An 18614-nucleotide genomic window follows, 5' to 3' on the forward strand; every position below is an offset into this window, starting at 1 on the left:
TCAGATACTAAAGCTGGCAGAGAGGAACAGGCTATGACTGGAAACTGATAGTCTGGGAGAAGGTCACACTTGTACTTCTAGATGTGACCGGATTCTGTAACACCTAATGGGTCTTTGCAGTTAAACAAGGGGCCTGTTAGTGCAGTTCTTCTACTCAAATGCATTATTCTCCTGACTATTACTTACCATATTTAGACTATTACTTACCAAATTTATTACCTTCATCAGGGAAAAGCTAAAAGTGTCCCACAGGAAACCTTTCAGAACCCATAGTTTCTGTTATGGGAAAATTTATTGCTCAATAACAGAGTGCTTTAAAAATTGGCTACTAAGAGAACCACACAGGCACCAGTTAATATATATTTGTAATGTCCTTCATGAATCCATGCACAGTTATCACAAACAAGAGAGTTCATTTAAAAAGTATGGTTTATATGCGTAATAACTTAGAATTAGCACAGAACTAGCAGACAGGTACAATCAATGATATTAAAAAAAAAAAAAGATGCAACATATTTCATGTTAAACACAATTTCTGGCAGAAGCCTACGTTAAAAGCATCTTATAATAACCTTTCAGTGCTGTGATATCTCTTAGCAATCTTTGGCTGTATGGCAGTACAGAAAATGGGAACTCTCTGCTAACATTAAATCAATGTGTTGCTTAATGGTTCATATTAACATCTCCATCAGGAAGTAATGGACCCGTAGTATTTCCTATAATTGCTATATATAGTTATTTTCTGTATTAAGTATTGTATTTGTCCCCATTAGTCCAGAAATGTTCCCTGCTTCCAAAAGTAACGCTACAGAACTTAAATGCAAGCTCTGCAGAAAACCTACCAGTTCAAACCCAGACAGACAACAGAGATCAAAAGTTGTTTTCATTCAGGCAAGCTTTGAATTGCCACTTCTCAGAGGAGAAAAGGCTAGTGCAATTTTTATTTATTTCAGGCTGCATCCTTTGATCAGACATCTCCCTTGAATTTGCTCTAATACACACTGTCATATGGAAGTTGAGAACACTTTACCTGCTGAAACCAGAGCACGGTTTGGCTTCTGATTTATTACTGCTTCTCAGCACCCCAGACTGTGACCTCTGGGGCTATTGTGCAGGTCCTGCAAATGTAAAGCACCCCCCCGTTCCTCCAGAAAAAAAGGGCAGTGAGAGAGGATCTTGCATTTATTTTTTTCCAGGAAAAATTGCTGGAGAGACTTTTTTTTTTGGAAGTGAGTTGGTTTATGTGTCCTTTGGAAGCTGTCCACTGCAGTGTTGATGTCAACCCTGAATTGCAAAGAAGAGAATCATATTAGAGTTTTCTTGAGTCACCGTGTGAATTGACATAAATATGAGTTATCTGTTAATATTGTTGTTATTGCTGCCTGGCCTAATGACTGCGCTGCCCATCTCTAGTGCTGGCTAAAATATTCAATCAAGGGAACTCTGTTTTACCCCTTTGGACAATAAAAGGTGCTGCTAATCATTTTCTGAGTCAGTTGATTCAATTTTATCACCATTTTAGTTTTTATTTTGTTTGTGCTGGTATTTCTGAAGCATTTCATTGATTCCAGAAAAAAAAAAGCTGTTTGAAATGTATATATATATATATATATATTTTTTTTTATAATGAAAATCATATTGTGACTCTGAATGCAAAATGAATTTGTAAAAGTTAAGACAGTTTTTATTTAAGTTAAGACTGTTCTTGATGGCTATTTGCTAAAAGAGGATTTCTTAAATATATTTTAGTAGTTGATTCATGATTTTCTTTTAAAAATCCTTTGTCATTATAAAAACATAATTTATTTGTTTCTTTCTGTAGGCAATGTAGAATTTTTAATTTTCTTACAAGATAACCACTGTTTTGGGTGTACATAACTGTTTTTAAAAGATTGCACAATTTAATGTCATCACTGCTTAAAAAAATGCAAATGAAAATGTTTTTAACAGATATTTCCTTTTTCTTTTTTCTTTTTTCTTTTCTTTTTTTTTTCAAGCCTGCCATTTTCTATTTTTTTTTTCTGCCATTATTCTATTTTTTGAGTTCAGTGAAGAAACTGAGTTTCCATTGAACTAATTTTTCTATATTAGAGCTGCGGCTGTACATCCTAAAATTGATTTTACTTCTCTCTTCTGGTTATTGTGATTTTTTTTGTATGACTGTCAACCGCGAGATGCCTGCTGAGACCACAGCCCCACACTGCTGGATGCTGTACGAATGCTCAGTGTAAGGCAACCATTGTTCTGAAAATCTGATCTCAATCTTCCAGGCAATACCTGGTCCTTGTTTTATGGCTCAGGTACCGAGACATATTGGAGAATAATGACAAGTTTCACATGGGAGTTGTAGGAAGAGAAACACCTCCCTAGCTGTAGGTCTATTTACCCACAAATGGGGGCCCACTGGTCCTGGGGTGCCAGGGGATCCTCCTGCTGTGACCAGCCCCTAAACCACACAGCAGAAACTATAGATTTTTGGGCACAAAAAGTAGTGCTTTTAATTAGTGCAGCAGCACACTTCCCTTCACAGCTTATCACATCAGGATAATCGTTAATCGTGCATCCTTCATCTGCCTGCACGCACGGTAGCAGACCTGGGACATTCAGTCTCCTTTAAGGCTTCACCAGATCACCCTGGCTTTCCTTCCTCATCATTTGCTCTCCTGCCTCAGGCTTGTAGCTCTGAAAACACATTATTTTAGTTCCATTTTAAACAAGGACTTCAGGCTTTTCGGCCTGAGCAGCTCAGATACAGATCTGAGGCAGGCTTACCTGGCATTTACGTAAACACTAAAAGTTTAGAAACCAGGTAATGTTATTTAAAAGGGGCTCTGTCATTCACTGCAGCCCTGTTGCCTCTTTCACCCACCCTCTCCTGACCTCTTGCTCCAGGTTTCCAATACCACACCTCAGTGCAGAGGACAGAGGGTATAAGAAGAACAAGATCCTTCTTCCATGGGTAGGCCTTGGGGGTCCTCTCCTGCAGTGGTGGGTGAGCAGGACAGAAGAAATTAGTGATTAGGAAGAAATTCTTTACTCTGAGGGTGGTGAGGCCCTGTCGCAGGCTGCCCCGAGGAGCTGTGGGTGCCCCATCCCTGGCAGTGCCCAAGGCCAGGCTGGATGGGGCTGGGGGCAGCCTGGGGTGGTGGGAGGTGTCCCTGTCATGGCAGGGGGCTGGAACCAGACAGGCTTTAAGGTCCCCTCCAACCCAAACCATTCTATGACTATGATTCTATGACAAGACTGCTCTTATGCCTTAGAAATTGTACTTCCTGCCCTGTAAGGCTTTCCAGGGCCAGGTTAGTCCTGGATAAACAGGCATGAAGCCATGGCCTTATAGGTTTTGTATCAAGATGATTTCCCTGCTTGCTTCTGCGACCATGATAGCTTGGAACACGGCAGTGAGGAAGAAACCAGAATTCTCTGTGATAAGTGTTTGCTGTGATAACATGTATCACCTGTATTAGAACATATTGAAACTTGTATCTGCTATTAATTTAAATTATTACATTCACATGCCATGCCATGGGATATCTAAACGCATTAGTGTTATGTAATACTCTCTTAAATTCTCATGAAGCATCATTAGTTTTCTGTGTCTCCTCCCCAGACACTTTTAACTGTTTCATGGCCTGACACTTCCCTCAGTACATTTCTAAAGTCCAGCACATTTCTAAAGGAAAGCTGGATGACTGCGGCAAACACCTGCACTCCAGCTATTTGTTGGGAAGTTAAGAACAAGCTGTCACCACTACAACCATGCTGACTTATTTCAGCATAAGGAAAGGGCACTGCCTCCTTGATTAGACCAGATGGCGTGCTGAGGAGTAAATCTCAGCATCACAGAATCACAGAATATTTGAGGTTGGAAGGGGCCTCTGGAGCTCATCTGGTCCAGCTCCCTGCTCAAACAGGGTGCCCAGCACCTTGCCCGGACAGCTTTTGAAAATCTCCAAGGAGGCAGACTTTACAGCCTCAGCCTTTCTCTGTCTGAGAAAGCTATTAACCCCCTGGGAGCAGGGACAGGTGGCAGCAGTTATTATTTTACCTGTTACACATGAGATCAGGCAGTATATATGTACCTGTACTTTCCATAAGAAGTCCCTAGCACAGCTTTTGATGAAGCATGCCAGGGAGAGGTAGTAATCCAGCTGTGGCATCCCGGAGCTCAGGGAGGTTAATTTACCCTTCTTCTCAGCAGGCTAAATTAAACCTAGTCAAGCTCTGTATGGCTAAACCTCTTTTTGTGTCTTGAGTATTCCTAATTTGTTTTGCAGCCTTTAGTAACAGGCGTACCTCAAGTTGCTTTATTCAATTTGCTTTCATTGGCATGTGATATCCACCGGGCGTGAGAAACCCACCTGTGTTTGTCAAATCAGTGCCTTTATTGCCTCTGCATCTGAGACAGGGATCAGAAATGCTATCTTTGTTTTCTCTTAGGCAGAATATCTGAATTGCTTTGTTTTTCTTGCTTTTTTCATGGTTATCCTGCTTTGAAAGTGAATGTTTCAGTAATGCCAGCAGAAATTCCTGCAGGATACCTGACATTTTTCTTGAGGCTGGAGATCTGAACTCATGCAGTGTTTGTATGGGATAGCTGGATATTTCTGCATAGAATCTAAAGCTCTGATGATTCCTTGGCTTCCTGCTTTTTAATCCCTTTGGATGTTTGAGTGTAAGGTTTGCTAAGCAGGAGGGAAAGGAGGTGATCAATCACCCTGTGTGTTCGCTGCCTTTCTCCTTTCTATGAGTACTTCTGTAGTACTGCTGAAAGCAGAATGGAAATGGGAGCATGTGGCATTTTGGGAAGTGAAGGTTTTGTTCCTGACCTGCAAGTTAGTGACAGTGCTTTAGTTTCCTGAAGGCCTTAATATTCTGGTGATCCAGAAGAAGATAGTAACCTATTTAGTGGGGTTAGGATTTAACTTGCGGGCCAGGCAGTTCTGCTGGTTGTGTAGACAATAAATTTGTAATGATGGCTGCAGGCACTGCTGAAAAGTACCCTCTGGAGAACCCAGGACTTGGAGTAACTGCATTGAAAAAAGCTTTTCAGGCTTGCTCAGCCAGGCAGCACATAGTGGTCTGCAAGCTGGTTCTGAGATATCCATGCATATTGACAAGGATTGATGATGGAATGAGCCCGGATATGGTACCTCTTTTGCCTGTTTTTGCTCTGGAAACCAGACCTTGGGGGAGCAAAGACACTTTTGTTGCAAGTTGTAACTGGGTATCTACAAAGCAAATTATGCAACAAGTCCAGTAATTACATCTAGAAGGGATTATAATTTCATACTACTCTGTTACTAAGTCCTTCATTTCCATTATCTTGGACTCTCTGTGATATTAAGTCCTAGGAGTTGTATTCTACACCATACTAATGCTGCTGGACATTTATTGCTTCCTCCAGGTATCCCAAGTCTCTACTGTGAAATGCTTGTGGTGCTCTTGAAATTGTTGCTCCAGGATAGCTTCCTCCTGACATTTGGGACAGAACAGCAAAGCAGCTGATTCAGCTCTTAGAAATAGCCTAGAAGTTCACTTTCAAAGCAGGTATTGCTGATCCAGTGATATTGTGGATGTATCATTGACTTCCAGAGGAACAGAGCAGAAGGTTACTCCACTAAATTTGGCATAAATAATGCAAAGAGAATATTATTTTCCTGCATGTTACAGTGCTACATAGCAGCTGGTTGCGTCTCTCCTTCTCAGCAAACTCTGAGCACAGGATTTTCTTGGGTTTGTGAGGTGATTAACTTTGGTAGGCAGCTCAGCACCACATAGCTGCTTGCTCACTCCCCCTCAGTGGGAGGGGGGAGAGACTTGGAAAAGTAGTGTGAGAACTCATGGGTTGACATAAAGACAGTTTACTAAGGAAAGCAAAAGCTGCATGTGCAAGCAAAGCAAAACAAGGAATTCACTCAGTACTTCCCTTTGGCAGGCAGGTGCTCAGCCACCTCCAGGACAGCAAGGCTTTGGGGAAACCAGGGATTGGCACAGGAGAGCCTTTGGGCATTAAGGTCTCGATTTTAAAAGGTATTTTAGTACACTTAGATGTCAGCTGGAAGTCCTGAAAGCCTTAGGGGACCTTCTTTCCAAGTTCTGTAGGTGGGATTTTTCTGCATAATTAGATATCTATCTGACCAGATGCGTAGACCCTCTTAATGACAAGAGGAGAGAATTAGGTGCTTTAAGGGAAAGATTCATCTGTGTGCAGAATAGATGAGGTGAGAAATGGATCAGAAATAGATGAGGTGAGAAATGGACTCATTCAGTAATGACACCCATTTCTCTCTGCTGACTGCGAAGAAAGCTTTCATGACTAGATTAGGTATAGACACTTCTAAAGTAGGTATCTGAAGTTATGGATCTGACAATATGTAGCGAAATGACTTCAGATATCAGGCTCTTGGTGAACCGAGGCTGTCTTTGGACTAAAGAAAGCAGGGAGTTACTGGCAAATGGACCAGCCTGGATGAATAAATATTGACATGATTACAGAAGGACAGTATCTTTACTTCTGCATCTTCTTGCCATAGGCAATTTCAATATGCTTTCTGGATTCTAGTGAGTGAGTCCTGACAACTCCCACCTGGTGTGCATTAGGGCTGCCATTCCAGATGGGACACTGAGAAGTGCAGCACTGGTATTTCCATACCATACGGGATGGGGGATTATCCTCCTAAGAGCACCCTGGATGACTTCCGATGAGGTTACATAGAACTGGATGTTCTTAAAGACATAACTGAATTTCAGTGAGACAGAATTAAAAACAGTCCCTCTCAGCTCCCCCTGCCATAGCTTTCTATGTGAAAAATGGGAATAGTTTCACTGTTGATAGCCTTTACATTTTTACTCACGTGTATCGTAAATTCTTAAGAATGGGTATTATCTCTTGCCACTTGTCTGTACAAGGGCTTAATCTCAGCTAGGCCCTGTGGGTTTTAGAGCAATTCAAGTAATGTAGTATGTGATTTATGTATAAGGAAACAGCTCATCTGATCCTGTTCTAGAATTAAAAAAGGCCATGTACTCTGTACTCTGTCCACCGTAATAATGACCGTAAAAATTCCCAAATGTACCTTAGAAAAAGGTTAGATTTATGAGAGTGTCTGGTTCTTTTTGGATTCAGTTCTCACAGATGCTCCAACAATAACTCAATCCAACTTTTTCTGCACTCCCACCAAACTTTAACAAACCTTGTTGTGTTGGAAAGGCAAACAATTTCTGAGATATATAGCTCTAAGGTAGCTATTCCGGGTAGTATGCTTTTTATAAACTTTTTTTTTTAAGTATAATGTCAGAACTCCAGAGTTCTGTTATTACTAGCTTGTAGCCAAAGAACATAATATATCTTTTAAAGCATTATCATAAAAAATATAGACATGGGACCTCTGCATATTGATGTGCAGAGATTCAAAAGAAGTTAATCAAAATCAAAAAGTCAATTATAAGGGTTAATCGATTTAAAGGAAGACACGTGCAAATGCAGATTGAAAAGATGATTTTAGAATGAAGCAATAGATCCTTAAAATGTTTCTTAACAAAGTGCCAGGAAGAGAACATCACAAGCGACTGAGAGGCAGTTTTGGGCACCAGGTGAGAAGTCAGCAGCTGCCCAGTGTCACGGTGAGGCTCTGCCCAGCTACCAGCAGCAGAAGCTGGCTGTAGCCCTCCATTGCTCCTCTCACCTTTGCAGGTTTGCTCTGCAGATTGGCGGTGGCACCGTGTCCCCTGGGAGCTGCTCGTCACCTCTTCAAGGTGATGGTCGAGCCACTGCCAACGGGGAGATAATGGCGTCCTTGGGCTGGCACTGTCTGGCATTAAATCCTCTTGGATTTATCTAATCCATTTAGGATTTACCATCAAAGCAGCCCTTTTTGCTGGATGCTGTCTTGCTTGGTGGGCATCTGGAAGACTTCCCAAGCTGGGATTTAACCCTCTGTGCCTGCTGGCAGGTGCAAATAGGCCATAAAGAGATTGCAAATGAATTTTGGATATCTTCCCTAACCCTGAATGTGCATCCTTCCCTCCTTGTGTATTGGGAAAGAGATACTGCGGGCATACCTGTGACAGGAGGAAACATGGCAGTGTCACTCCAACAATTGGCTGTAACACGGCTGAAGTGCAAAAATTATCAGTCCTGCGGGGATGGATGCAACTCTAGGTACAATTTTAGTGACACGGCTCTAAATACATGAAGAAATATTAAAATAATTGAGTCTGGATGCAGAAAGGCTGGGCTCAGTTGTGTTTTCCAGGGTTGTGGGTTTGTCCCATTGGCACTGCTTTCAGTCCCAATTTTCTCACCTGCAGACCTGCTTTTTGCTAATGACACCATCATATGTCTTTGCAAGGAATTTGTCCGGCACTGTTGGGCTGCTTCAGCTCGCAGTATCTCAGCTGAGGCCCTGCAAAGTTTAGCTTGGATTTAAACAAAGTTTATGACAGCTTAGCAAAGTAACACCAAAGGTTGGACTTACAGAGCTGGAAGACACTCATAGGAGACAGCTGGACTCATGAGGGGTTTGAGGGTCAAAGTACAGTTGCAAAATGTGTTGAGAATTGGTGGATCGGCAGGAGCTGTTTTGTTCCTGTGTAACCAGCTATCATATTATCCTAAATATAAACCTTGCCCTTTCAACTCTGCAAACACACAGAAAAGCTAGTTTCATTTTCTTGTTTCATAACCTGTCTCTGCTTAATAGGAACTATGGAATTCCACAAACTAATGCAAATACATAAAAAAAAAACTATTTAAGCATAGGAGTTTTACCTAAAAACAAAACAAAACCAGTCAATCAATCAAAAAAAAAAATAATACTCCAACCCAAACCAAAACACATGCACACCACAAAACCCCCCAACCTTTATGTTGTCATACGCCCATGGCACCAAATATCCATTTGGGTTTCTACTATGATGATAGCTTCATATTAGCAGTAGATGCAGATTGGCAGACAAATAAGAAAGGATTGCAAATGTGCCTTTAATTGATGAAATTGCTAATCTAGAAATTAGAATTCTGTCTCTCTGCAATTTTTAGTCACACGTGGTAAGTTTCCAGCTCTTGAAGTACATTTTGCAGATTTTTTGCTGTGTGTAATTTAGTATGGGTCTCTAAGCACCTGCCTCACAGCCTCGTCCTCCCCACAATGAGTGACAAATTCTGAATCAAAGTGGGAAAGGAAAAAAACTGCAGCTAAAATGGGCTGAATCACCATCTGGATCAGAAAGGGTTGCTCCTCAGTAGCCCCACAGGATGCAAATGGGCTGGCTCAGCCTCTGCTAACACCAGTTTTATCATGCTGGTTCGAATCGCTGAAGAAATTAAAAATGAGACATATTCTCAGCTGGTGTAAATCAATATAACTCCAGCAACTTTAGTAAAACCATGCAGATTTACACTAACTGCCCTACAGATAGTTCAGATAGAAAAGTTTATGAAGTTCATTTAGTCTGACAACACAGGCCATAGACTTTCATTTAGGAAATCCTGTGCTGAATCCAATAGGTCATGGATGAAGTACAGCATGTCTTTTAGTAAGACAAGTAAGGCTAGAAGATTTAGGAAACAGGAGAAATTACTATAAATCCAAGATCTGCCATTGTTTCTGTGAGCTGAGGTCCCAGAATCTAAACTAAGGAGGACCTAACTGAGAGAACTGATATCTCTGTTAACCATCTTTAGTTGCCATTACTATAAAAAATAATCTGGTGTTTCGACTTTGAAATTTACTATAGCTGAGATCTAGCTCTTGGACTTGATTAGGTCTTCATCAGTAATATTACAAAGCCCTCTTATATCAGGTATCTTCTCCTTGCATAGGGTATTTTTATTCCTGGTGAAAATATTCCCTTTCTTTTTCCTTCATTAATATGCTACAGTGAGCCTTTGAAGCCACAGAAAACTGCTGTCTGCTTGAACCATCAGGAATGAGCCCATCTCCAAGTGGGGAAGATGAGCTTTAGGGGTTATTTCAAAAATCTACACTTGGTTGTGGACAGCCCCCACTTCCCAGTGGGAAACCATTCTGGCCCATCCACTAGTGGTGGAGCAGGAGCTGTGGAAGAAAGTTTTTTTTTTTTCTTTTTTCCTTTTTTTTTTTTCCCCCCCTCAGATTTCATTGAATTTAAAAGGATCCTGGACTGGCTACTGGTTGAGTCAAGATGAGAGCTAAAACTTCCTTTAGGGATAGCATCACCTCAAGGGGATAAGAATATCCTTATCAGCTCATGGGGGCTAATGCCTGTGTAGATTCAGTGTGTGATGTACATCTTTGTGGACTTTATGTGATGGGATGTGCCTACTGCTGAGGACAGTCCTGAGAACGCTGGGTGCCCCTGGCTTCTGCATATCTCCAGCCTGGTGGCTGGCTCTCCAGGCAAGTGGTGAAGGGATCGATGGGGTCTCTGCCCTTGAAGGTGTTAACAGTGAGCAATGGTAGAGAGCAGTCAATGAAACACTCATAAGATCTTTATTTTTGACAAGTGTTATGTCTATTGTGTTCATTATCCTCGGTGACCTGAGTGGGGTCAGCAGCTGCCTGGGATTTAATAAGGGCATATGGATGGTTGTGCTCTAGTAGATGTTCAGAGAGGAATACCCTTGGAGTTTAAGGAGCAATAAAGGTGACCAGAACTGGCAAATACAGAGATGAGAAAGCACCTGAGCTCCTGACAGGTGTCTCTTTCCATCTGCTGAGAGCAAATCTGATGCCCTACCTTGCTTCTCTTTGCTGTGTCACTAGAAGGTATAGCTGTGTGAGAAGGTGATGCTGAGCAAGTCTGTCCCTTGCTTCTAGGTGCTAAGGGTATTGAGAACTCTAGTGACGGCCACGTTTGGGTAAGAAATGTGCAGAGCTGTTTGGATATTAGGGCTGCGAGCAGACCCACAGTTTATGGAAGCTGGCACGATCTCCGTTGTTGGAGAGCTGCACGCTGATTTCAGTGGAAACCTGCCAGCCTCCATCACTCAGGGTCTGGCTCTGATCCTCCCTGCCCTCTACCTCTTGAGTGGTGCCACTTCACACCCACTTCATATAGGTGTCAAAGACTGGCTGAGGGTGCAGGGCAGTGCACAGCCGGTGCCAAGCTATTAATTTGTTTATTTAAATTATTTTAATTTTTTGTCTTTCAGAATGTTCAGATTATAAAAAGTGTGATCTGATCAACTGCATACAGCTAATACCTGTGCCAACAGACAGGGCTGAATGATAAATCAGCCACCAGTGTAACCGAGATATATTGGGAGCGAGCTTGATGGAGGAGAGATTAATTTAATTGGCTGCTTTGCTCCAGCTTTGCCTCAAGCTACCCATGCTACCATCTGCTCTACGTGCATCATCATCAGGAGCAGCTGATGCAGAGCAGACCAGACACATTCACTAGTCCCAGTTCCTACAGATGAAGTGTTTGCGGATCCAGGCTGTGCTCTGGGCTCTCCAGGACGAGGATGGCACAGCAGGTCATGGAGCCTGACCACATGGCACTGCACTTTGAGGCCCAGAGAGACCCTCTGCTCTTATTAATGTGGATGTTAGGTACTGGAACATGTGAGTACAGATCATATGTCTCTCCTTTATTCCCAGTTCTTGCCTATAAATAGATCACAGAATCACAAAATCAGAGAATATCCTGGGCTGTGGAAAGGTACCACGACAGATTAATGATTGCTCCACTGTTGTAGAGGTGACAGTGAAATCATGAATACTTAGTGACTTCTACACATGGATTTCTTATAGCCAAGTACATTTTCATGGACTCTCACGGTCTGTTCTGAGCTGTCAGCTGCATTGATGTTTTCATGACTGAAAGGTAACTCTTTGTTTCGGTTCTAGCCATCCACCCAGTTTCTGCTGGGTTTGAAGTGGTTCTAACAGAAATACACTTTTCTGTCATGTACAATCTTCCAAGACAGTGTAATTATCATAAACACAGATTATGCTAAAATTTCTATGGAGAACAGTGTGAAAATTCCTTCTTTGCTGTATTAGACCTTGGACCAGAACTTCAGTACTGTACTGCTACTAGTACATTACTGAAGTTCTGGTATAGTACTGGTAGTTCTGGTACTAGTACAGTACTAGTACTGGTACTAGTTCAGTACTAGTACTTTCCCGAACTAATCTCTTGCAGAAAGGGGAAATGTGGATACAAGTCTTATGGACAAGAATGGATCTCCTAGCCTTCTCTCTCTCTCTTAATTTTATTTTTTATTTTTTAGCAGTGTAAACATAGCAACAGGATCTGCTACTACAGCAAAACCATGCATGTGAATCCTCCAAACAACTAGATGTTGGAGGGCTATTATTATTATGAGTTAATTCCTGAGAATAAATCTATTCTATGATTCCATTTACTTTAGTTTCCTCTGTATTATCTTTCATTGTTCTATTTATGTGACTTTTGCACTTGCATTATCTGACCCCTAAAGTGCAGTTTTCTTTGCTGATCAATTGTTTTTATTATCTTCCTAAGTTCCTGCTTTTTTTTTTCTTTTTTTTTTTTCTTTAGTCTAACTGGACTAAAGGTAAAGCAACACTAGCCACCGTAGTTGTAATGACTAATAATAATTTTGTTATTAAATAATTCTATTAATAAATATGTTTGCATCCAGGAATAAGTAAAGTCTATGAGTATTGTTAGTTCTCCAAACTTTCCTTGTGAAGTTCTCCTATAATAACTCCACTTCTAGTTACTCACAGGGATCTCAATCTCTGTTCTGAACTCTGTCTTCCCCAAATTTTTGACCCAAGAGTATTCTGGTTTTGACCAAATCATGTGTCTACAGTCTGTTTCATTACTGTATACCATTCTCCTACTGCTGTCATCCTCATTCCTATCTTCTGAAGGTGTGTACCTGAGTGTCAGTATTTAACCATGACAGATATGTTAAATTTTGCAACATTCTTTATTTCAGGAACATTTCTGAAAGTGGTTTCACATCTTGTAGTACCCTAGTTAGTCTGATGACACCGCTCTACCCAAGACAAGGACGTGCCTTCAAGGTTTCTGGTGCTTGGCTCTGACATGGCCCTGGCTGAGTTTTAGGGCAGAGGTGAGAAGTGATGCTGGATGGCTGGAGGCAATGTTGAAATCAATTCCCCTTACACTTGACAGGTTTACAGATCCTGTTACTGGAGATACTCTTTTATCTCTAGAGCACTTTTGGAAAGAGGCTGATGTTTTCCCTTGCACTTCCTTTTCTTTAGGCCATTAACTTATATCCTCTGAGGCTTAAGTCATGGTGTTTGAAAAGATTTCTGGTTTTAGCCCCCAGCTGCTCATCTCTGCTAGGTGTTGCCATACTCTAAGCACTGTGTGCCGTTGCTTCCTGTCCTAATGTCCAGCTGAGCCAGGCTCATAATGCCCTCTACTTAAATCACTTACACTGGCTGTAACAGATTTGGATGCTCTCGCCTGGTAACCTTAGCCTGCAGACCACTGGGGACAGTAACCTTCAACCCTGTGTGCTGAAAAATGGCTGAAATAAGCCTACAGGCTGCAACTTCCTTATCTATACAACAAGACCAGGAAGCATCTAATTTTTCTTACTCTTCTATGCCCTCAAATTAAAATTAACCATTGGAAATGGATGATGTGACCACTCATGGTTACAAACCCCTTGTCCAAACACTATGTGACCTAAACTGTTCCGCATTTACCTTTTTCTAACAGAACAAATAAACTTCTCATGTGCTAACACACTATGTTCTTTTGGCACTAACACACATCTAATTTAGGGAAAGGAAATTATTGTTTAGATTTGCATATTCTTGTACCTTCTGGATTTTACAGTCTGCCAGGGAGCAGGTGCATCATCTGACTAATGCCTCACTGCCTCACCTCCTCTGTATCCCTTTAGGTTGTATTTTGTAATGGATGGATGTATAGCTGAAATGCAGCTTCTCAAAAATTTGATCTTTTCCAGTTACTGGTGGGGAAAAATGTGCTGGAGGACGTTGTTGGATAAGATGGAGAATTTATCGGATGCATCTGCAGATATGGAACATTCCTCATCTTTAGTGACTTTACCCTTTAATAACTGCATCGTGCATTAGCTAGATCTTTAAGCAAAGGCTATGTAGGGAAAATGATTTGTTAAATGAGAGGTGTTAAACACTCTTCTGTGCATGGCAGAAGGATAGAGATCTGCGTATCAATGTTTTCACTTGGCTGGAAAAAGGGGATGGGAGGGAAGGTAGTGTGACTGGTAGAATTGGTGAGGTGTAAGGGAGGAAAGAGAAGAAACACTTATTTTCGAGCAAAATTAGGAAAACAGGTGATAGGGGATGTAAAGTCTTATTTTTGTTCTTTGTCTCTCTTATTTTTCCTTTCTTTATTCACTTCTTTGACCAAAACTTTTTTTTTTTTTTCCTTTGCTTCTGTTACCCTGTTGTCTTCATCTCTTCCAACACTTCTCTCTTGTAGTATTTCATACATCCCTTCTTCTTCCCTTGCATGTTTTATTACTACCTCGTCTTCAGGAGATAAGGAGAACCACACTTTGACCTTCCTATCCAGGAGGAGTTCACAGTTTCAGCTGCCTTTTGCTCTGTCCAGTGTCCTAATTGTTTTCCTCTGTGTAGTGAATCATTCATGTGGTGACTCCTTTTCTCCCACAGAATTTTTTGCTTCTTCTCCTTGGATACAAATACATAGGTTAGAAAATCAGACCAAGGCATTTGCTAGGTCCCTGTACCACTGATTTTTCATGCTACTTAACTGCTAGCACATGCCCATGTGTCTGACTGAGGTCAGACATTTTGCCTCCTGTTTTATTTAGCAGCAGAAACATAGGATATGTCAGTAAACTTGTGAAAAGGGCCATTGTTGGTTTTGTGATGGGGGTGACCCTACATTATCTCATTTTCTTCTTTTTTTTTGTTCTTTATTTCTCATACTTGAATGGACGGGTTTTATGGTTATATGGTTCTGCAACTCCCACCGATGTTGGCTGGGACTGAGCGCTTCAATGCTTTTGACTACTTGTGCCCCAGTGACTTCTGCTCTAAACAGCAGTCAGGTGAAAGGATAGACCGATGCTTTTAGCAGTTGCTTAAAGTCATCATACAATTCTGTTTTTCTAGTTGAGGGTTTGATTAAGTCATTATTCTCATGTACGGCTGTTTGAATCACTGAAATGTTCTTTTTTGCCAAGGCTTAGGAAGAGGTAAATCCATGACACTGTGCATTGTGGTACCAGACCCACAACTGGTGTCCATTGGTGACTCAAGGCCAGGTTGAGGGCTGAGCCTTGTTAAATGCCAGGACAAATCAACACGAGCAAGCAGAGGTACTGCTTCCCTGGTGTGTAGTGCCCTCTCCCATATGATGCCCCTGCCTTTCTGCAGAAGGTCTGCTTCAGCCACATGAACAATGAAGCTGGGAGAGGCTTGGAGCTGGGTGGCCACATGATACTCGGAGCTAAGCCATTTACATGGATCTGAAATCAGCATTACAACATGGGAGGTCTTCCAGAGATTATTTATCTTGAATCCGGTGAGCTGCTCTGTGATGTTACCGAAACCATTTGTAAGGGGATTTAAAGTGCATGCTGAATGGGGAGTGCAATCTGACAGAGCAGAGGTTTAGAGACAGTTCCTTTGCTTGTTATAAGCTACCTCTCTGCTGTTTCATCTGAAAAAATAAAAATAAAAAATAAAAAAGAGTAAAAGAGTTAAAGTAGCTTGAAGGCCTTATTCCTGGATACAAAAGGAATTACACAACGAGTTAGTGGTGCTGAGAGGAGGCAGCTGGACTCCGGTGTGCTCCTTGTCCATGGTAAATAGAGAAAGATGAGGAGAAATGTCATGGAGCTGCCTGCTATGGAAATAAAAGTGGTTCTCAGGAAGTGGAACCACATTTTCCTGCTATTAATAAATGAGGGCCCGCTCTCTGGCCTGGAGACCAACTGGCATAGCCTGGCAGGGGACCGCGTAGCTCCCTGACATCAAGAAAAGCAGATTTAATATGGAGCTAAACTCATGCTTCTCCTTTGCTGATAAATTCAGTTTGTTTCCTGCTGTTCAGCTGGAACAAATGCTTCCATCTCCCCTGCCCAGATATCAAATGCAGGAAATAGCTGAAACCTTGGCAGGGCATTTTTATTCTCAGTGTATAAAGAAATGCCTTTTTTTGTGTGTGTCAGTTAAACTCTTTTAAGACTGCCTGTCTTTCTGTCAAATACCTTTTCATCTGATAATTTCTCATAGTTTCGTGAGTTTTGCAAAAAATGCAGCTATGTATGAGTTTTCACAGTCTCTTGGACTTGGTTTTGCCGTCATCGACAGCAACAGAATTGGAGAAGCAATTGCATAACGCTTTTCTTTTAGCTGCTTGCACCTGATTAGTCAATTAATATTTACAGTGGACAACTGACTCTCAGGAGATTCAACTGTGACATAATTACAACTGTTGAAAGCACAGCTGCTGTCATTTATTTGTTTGCCTCCAACAGCAAAGATTTTCTTGTAACAGAGAAAAGAGGAAATAATGAGAAGAGAAGGCTAAATATAAACCTAAATACTGTCATATCTGTATGTCGCAGTGAAGATATGGGGAAACATCTCCTTGTGGATTTGCTCTGTGCTCACGCTGGTAGAGTTGCCTCAGATCTCTGCTGCTCTCTGTACACAGCTGTTTAGGGCTGCGTGGTTCAGTTTCAAAGCATTGCTCCCTCGCTATGCGGGCATGCAAAGTGAAACTCCACATTCTTATGGCATCCACAGCTCATGTTCCTGACTCGGTGCCACTTCTGACTGAAAGGGAATTAAGGAGGTAAGACTGAGGAACAAGGGGGTTGGCATGGCTGGAAAATATGCTTATGTGTCTGAACAAGGATGGGTTAATCAGCTTACGTAACATAGCTGACAGAGGTACTACCCCTGAACATATGCCAGGCTGGAAACTGCAAAAAGAAAGCAAACTGAACTAGAGGTTGGGTATTCACTGGTACTTTGCTCTTCTCAGACCCGAGCTATATGATTCTTTTAACTCAGGAAAATGTTTACCATTTCCACTTAAACTCTCAGGAGAAAGGACAATTATTAGAAGATGCTCTGTCAAAAAAAAGAAAAAAAGATGTGGTTACACTTACTAGTCTGTCAGTTTTTCCATCCTGAAACAAGCTGATATTCAGAATGGTGCAGTTCATACACTGGAAGCAATTCTAATCTCTCGGTGCCAAATCTTCTCACATGAAAGAAATCCCCATCAGACCGTAAATTTCTTTAAAAGGGCAACCTGCTCTCAGTAAAATAAACAGTGGATTTTTACAAACGAGTGCTATATTTTTCTGAACAAGCAACCTGCAATGAAGTCACTGAACACATCTGCAGACAAAATCTGGAAAATCCTAGTGGAATAATTTTACAATGAAGACTTCTTGACTAAGCTGCAGAGTTCTGTCTAGGTTTACTGGGAACTGAGAAGCTAAGGCCAGGCTCAGTCATGTGAATCACTGCTCATTTCCAGCTATATTTAGTGAAATTTATAAAACAGGTGAGAATTTTATTTCTAATGTACACTGTCTGTTTCTCTACTCGTTTCTGTAGTTGTAAATCAGGTGTGACTGTACCAAGGTCATGAAACATTTGGACAATGCTCTCAGACACATGGTATGATATTTTGGGTGGTCTTTTGGAGACCCAGGAGTTGGACTCAATGATCATTGTGTGTCCCTTCAAAGTTCGGATATTTTGTGACTCTGTGATTCTATGAAGGTCATAGGAATTATATTGCATAAGCTAAGTTTGAGAAACGATTTAGTAATTACCTCTTTGACAGCTACAGACACTTGTCTTGCAAAGCTGTATGAGGGAGCTAGGTTGTGCTACAGCCCTCACCAGATCCTGCAGCAGGCTTCTAAAAATGAGTTGAAAATAGTGAACGAGGACATCAATTCCACACAAATAAGGCTCATAGGTGAGGAGAAATTTCCTTCAGCAAGCCTAAGCATCTCATTTTTATAGTATTAGATAATCTCAGAAGCTCTTCCAAGATTTTGAGGCACAGTTTGATGATTATTAGCTCAATTCAGTGACAAAATTACTACAGGCCATTTAACATGAATGTATCCCCAGTTGCTATCCATTATACTAGTAGCTTTGATAATGTCAGTGCATATAGCTGAGAGCACTGTACATCATAAAAAAAAAAAAGAAAAAAAGGAAAAAAATGATACATTAATATCACGGCTCAGCTGTATATTTATAATATGAAGCCCGTGACAACACCATACCACTCAAATATTTAGGAAAAGGCTACATTGCATGCCAGCTGAAGGCTACTAAAATCAGACGTTGGGCCAAAATATGGTTCTTTTTTTCATTACCATTGGCACTGTTATTCACACATAAAATTGTCCTCTCCTTGTGGATTAGATTCATCTCACCTACCTTACTCACCTAAAAATTCATTGCTTAAGTCTGAGCTAATCACCTTAGACTCAGTAGAGTCAGTAGAAAGAAATATGTATCTCCAGAGGGTGATTTTTCTCACCGTGAAATAGATGTTTGGATGGCACAGAGGATCTACCCCTTCACATGCAAATAACTACATGAATTTTCTCATCTATCCTTAATTCAGTAATCACCTTGTTTGACTGTAGTGTG

General features: G+C 41.2%; 2 long non-coding RNA genes across 4 annotated transcripts in view; one reads left to right on the forward strand and one right to left on the reverse strand.

Moving 5' to 3' along the window:
- Positions 1–462: 462 nt before the first annotated feature.
- On the reverse strand, positions 463–9142 carry LOC308191378. Its single transcript, XR_013947927.1, has 3 exons — positions 8481–9142; positions 2881–2980; positions 463–1284 (listed from the first exon to the last, which is right to left on the reverse strand). It is a non-coding gene; the product is annotated as an uncharacterized lncRNA (long non-coding RNA).
- A 7323-nt stretch (positions 9143–16465) lies between these two features.
- LOC308191952 overlaps positions 16466–18614 on the forward strand; it is a 95425-nt gene continuing 93276 nt past the window's right edge. For all 3 annotated transcript variants that reach the window (XR_013948408.1, XR_013948409.1, XR_013948410.1), the window contains exon 1: positions 16466–16779. This is a non-coding gene — a long non-coding RNA (uncharacterized lncRNA). The remainder of the gene's footprint in view (positions 16780–18614) is intronic.

The sequence above is a fragment of the Anser brachyrhynchus genome (assembly GCF_964034855.1).
Source record: "Anser brachyrhynchus genome assembly, chromosome: 3".
In the NCBI taxonomy this organism is placed as follows: domain Eukaryota; kingdom Metazoa; phylum Chordata; class Aves; order Anseriformes; family Anatidae; genus Anser; species Anser brachyrhynchus.